The sequence below is a fragment of the Apis mellifera genome, linkage group LG2 (assembly GCF_003254395.2).
Source record: "Apis mellifera strain DH4 linkage group LG2, Amel_HAv3.1, whole genome shotgun sequence".
Classification (NCBI taxonomy): domain Eukaryota; kingdom Metazoa; phylum Arthropoda; class Insecta; order Hymenoptera; family Apidae; genus Apis; species Apis mellifera.
The window spans coordinates 6,397,501-6,401,977 of NC_037639.1; positions in this window are offsets into that span (position 1 = coordinate 6,397,501).

The following is a 4,477-nucleotide window of genomic DNA, read 5'->3' on the forward strand; positions in this document are numbered from 1 at the left end:
AAAAAGTGAAAAGACGAAAAAAACAGAAAGTCAAAAATACATTTGTATGGACGAGGTCAGTTTATACACGAGTGAATTGATTTTGTGCGAGAGAATGAGTGGTGTGAATGGCCAAGAAAGAAAGTCTCTCTCGGAATCTTTCTCTGTGTGCCGATTTTCCCTTGGTCCTTTTCAAACCACCCCGCCCCTTCCTCCTTTTTTTACATCGATCAAGCCAAAACAATTTCCGCGTAAGATATCGAGACCGCCTTTGAAAGTATGAGAAAGTATGCCTGAAACAAATGACGAAGAAAAGAAGAAGAAGAAGAGGAAGAAATTAAGGAAAAAAAAAAAAAAAGAAAAAAGATTTCACAACATTTTCAGAATTTGTTCCAACACAGAGCATAAAACTTTCCTTTCAAAAGGATTTTCCATTCTTCAGAAAATAGAAATTCGAAAGTGCGATCGCACAATAAATTGCACGAAAAAAAAAAAGAAAAAATAGAAAAAAAAAAAAATAGTGAAAGTGTGATATCGAAATCGAATCTCCTTCTCCCTCCCTCCCTCTCTCTCTCTCTCCCCCTCTCTCTTTCTCTCTATTTTTCCCTTTCTTGCGTATATTCGCGCGAAATGTACACAGGGTAGAAGACTTAGCCGTGCGAATAAAATAAAAAAGCTTAATCGTTTGTTCGAACGAAGAAACGAATCACGGTTGCCGCTTCTTTTTCAGAATCGTGCAGAAACAGTAGAGGAACAAATTATATATTCAGAAATCGTGCTCGCGATCTGCGTCTTCCGGACTCGAGAAAGCAATGTAGCACGAAGCTAAAGGACTATTCTTCGGATTACCAATCGCCATTTCATCGAGAATGCTTTCTTTTTTTTTTTTTTCCATCGATATTATCTTCCAGATATCGGGATTCTGGCCGATTAATATTATAAATTCTCAATGTAATGATGGTATTATTGTCCATCGATATTTCGTTCTTTTCTTATCAATCTATCTTAATCTTAAATGGCCATCTTATTATATATCGTTATAATCGATGGTAAGTTTCCTTGCGCATTTATTTCTACGTGTAATAAATCATTAAGTATGAAAAAAATATTATAATCAATTTATAAATGATCGATAAATGTCAATACAAATTCAGTATTGATGAAATGATAAGTATTCTCGATGAAATGATTATCGATAATCTCAAGGTAATCCCGATGACATTAATCAGTCGTGATGGCTCTTCGAGCGTTGCTTCTTCTCGAAACGATTTTCACTTTCCTCTTTGCCGATAAGAAATGTGTTAGTTGTTCGATGTTTGATCGATCAGAGGAGAATCATTGAATCATTGAAGGTTTGAATCATTTTAAAAGATAGAAAAATTTGCGGAGGAGCAACATTGGAAGAGCTTGGTTAATAAGCAAAGTTTTTTATTCAAACGTGTCGTAGTCGCGTAGAAGTTATTGTAGCTGAGAATCGTGAATGAAAGTGGTGCTGTCTGTTGGGAAGAATTTGTTATTATATCGCGATGGACCCTGGATCGTCGATTCTTATGTTTTAAGAAAAAGAATATCCTTTTTTTTCTCAATTTTTATATCGGTGTTAATATTAATATTGGTGTTAACCCTTTGCAATCCTTGAGCAACACTCAATGTTTTATTCCAACTGGTTGATATTTAATTATGTTATCATGAAAAAGGAAATATATTTTATATGAAATATTGTAGTTAAATATTCCATAAATATTAAATATTAATGCTAAAAAAGAATCGAAAGAAGTATAAAGTTTAAATCGCAAAGGGTTAATCGTTGAAATACATTTCAATTGAAAATTGTGTCTTTTTGGAATGTAATTTCAATATTATATGATGGCATTAAAATTTCTTTTTTTTTTGATTAAATGTTTGAATCAATATGAATTTTGTAAAAAAAAATTTGTAAATGTGATTGTTTTATCTTTTAATTTTAATATATTTCCTTGTTTGAATATTTTACTAAAAAAATCAATATATTTCATACCAGAATATTCTATCAGTAGTGGTTCTATCTTATCCCAAGATACTGTGCCAAAATCAATGCATCTTGTACCACTTTATACTTTCAACTTCAACAAACTAAAGCGCAATGCTGGCAAAATCGTTTTCTAAAAGGACACAATTTACATTTGACAATCTACAATATTATTTCTGTCACATGTAATTGGTCACAAATCTTCGTGTTTTTCTGAAAAACAAAATATTTCATTTCTTTATTCAATAAAATCTCTTTAAGAAAATATTTATCGAAATCAAATTAAAATGTATTTAAAATTCGATCAACAATTAATCCTTACCATAACTGTGTATTTAATCAAATTACTGAAATTATTACGAATATAAAAATAATTGAAATCGATTTGAAAAAATCATTTTTATTAAAATGGAACAACGTTTCAATCGCTAGGGATAATATTAAAGTACAAATAGAGCGTAGAATTTAAACCGGAAGCAGGAAAATGGGGTCCATCGTGCTTCGAGGTGAGTGCAACGTGATGGAAACGTTGAGAAACTCGGCGAATTAACGGATTGTGATGAAAATCGCGCATAGGAGGCTTCGTAGAAATTGTTAAAAAAAAAAAAAAATTCGCATTCCCCTTTTACCACAAGTTTCGCGTGTATCCGTGGTCGAAGAAGTGTCATAAGTGTCATAGAAATCGAGGAATAAGAGAGAAGTCTTTTCAAACGATACAAGTATATCTCCACGAGGCACGAGATAGGAAAGAAACTGGTAAAGCGGTGTATGCAATATATTTTTCTACCTTTTACTTTCTAAAAATGTCGTCACGTCGTCGAGGGATTCATTTTTATAGGGAATTATAAGCGAGTTCGCAAGCTCCGATACGCGATGCACATTAGCAAGTCACGCTGTGTGATCATGAATTAAATTATATTGTCGAAGATATCGTTCGTGTATAGCGATATATTGTGTATTTAATCCGTATATAATTATGGACGTTTTTTGCATGGGAGATCGATCGATCGAAGTGTAATCGTCTGATGATTAACAGATTCATAGTTCGCCGAGTTATTATATTAATAGAATTAACGTACATTCGTAAATTTTATACGAATAATGAAAAATTTAATTTACGAATTCTAAAATTAATTTAATGAAATATTATAAAAAGGAGAAGAGATAATTTCCTTGATTAAAAAAAAAAAAAAAAGAAAAAAAGAGAAACTATAAATTTAGATAACATATTCTTCGTTATTTAATACTTTTAAAATATTCATTCTCTAATACTTTGAAAGATTCGAGAAATTTTAAGCAGAGGAAAATTGAAAATCTGAAAACAATGATCTTTGCTAATCAAAATATTCGTACGAATTCTGCAATCATAGAACTTTGAACGTGTTAATTTAGACGAGAGCTTTAATAAGAGTTGTGTACAAGGTGTTATAAGTTCCCACTTACAGACTTTCTGCGACTGATTTATTATACACGTGACACCCGCAATCAGACCCTTTGCGTTTCGAGCCGATTTCTCTATTTTTTCATTCCTCTTGTTTAATTGGACGCATCGAGAAGAAATTCCAAGCGCTCTTCGCTAATCAGACACGGAGATATTGAGATACACGAGGACAATAATTATTTTTATAAAAACTTTTACGCGATCGCCATGGTCCCTTTTAGCGATTTATTTTAACGTGAATGGATTAACAAACGTGCGAATACAAAAACGAAAATGAAACGTGTCTGAAGAATAATTCTGATACATTTTGTCGAACGTTTCATTTTTTTCCTTTCCTCTTGTCCGAATATTCTATTATATTTTATAATTAATATTGTAAAGTACGAGTGTAAAGGGTCAAGCTTGAAATTATCTAATACACTTCTCGACCTGAAATTTACACGATATATGTTATTATGTTGAAAATGACGAAGATAAGCATATTGTATTTTTTTCTTTCTGCAATGAATAATGAAATTACATCGATGAATGTGATTTTTCTTTCGATGTGGAATTTTTAATCTTTTCGCATTTTATTTAAAGTTATCTCGAAAAATTCGTGCCAACAAAAATTTATTGGAAATTTTAAAGATTTCTTTTGGAATTAGATTAATCCCGAACGATACATAATGAATTGAAACACTTACAAAGTACTGAGAAAAAACGAAGGTTCCCATTTGTATGGTTGATTTTTCGATTTTTATAAGGTCGAGAAGATACTACACACGTTTCTTTATAAGTACGATATCATACAAATAAATTTGTTAACATCGTCACTGTAAACTCACTAATTCCTCCAGACTTGAATCCTCAGATTTCGTTCGAGATTTTACATATTTTTTCCTTTTGAATATCTCAAGATTTATTGAAAAATTGTGTTGAAACATTTTGAGAAAATTCCTTGACTTTGAAGTATTAAAATTATAATTAGAAACAGCAAAAATATTTCAAAATATATCAAAATAAATCAAAATTTTGGTCAAAAATGTAATTATTACTATCAATATCAT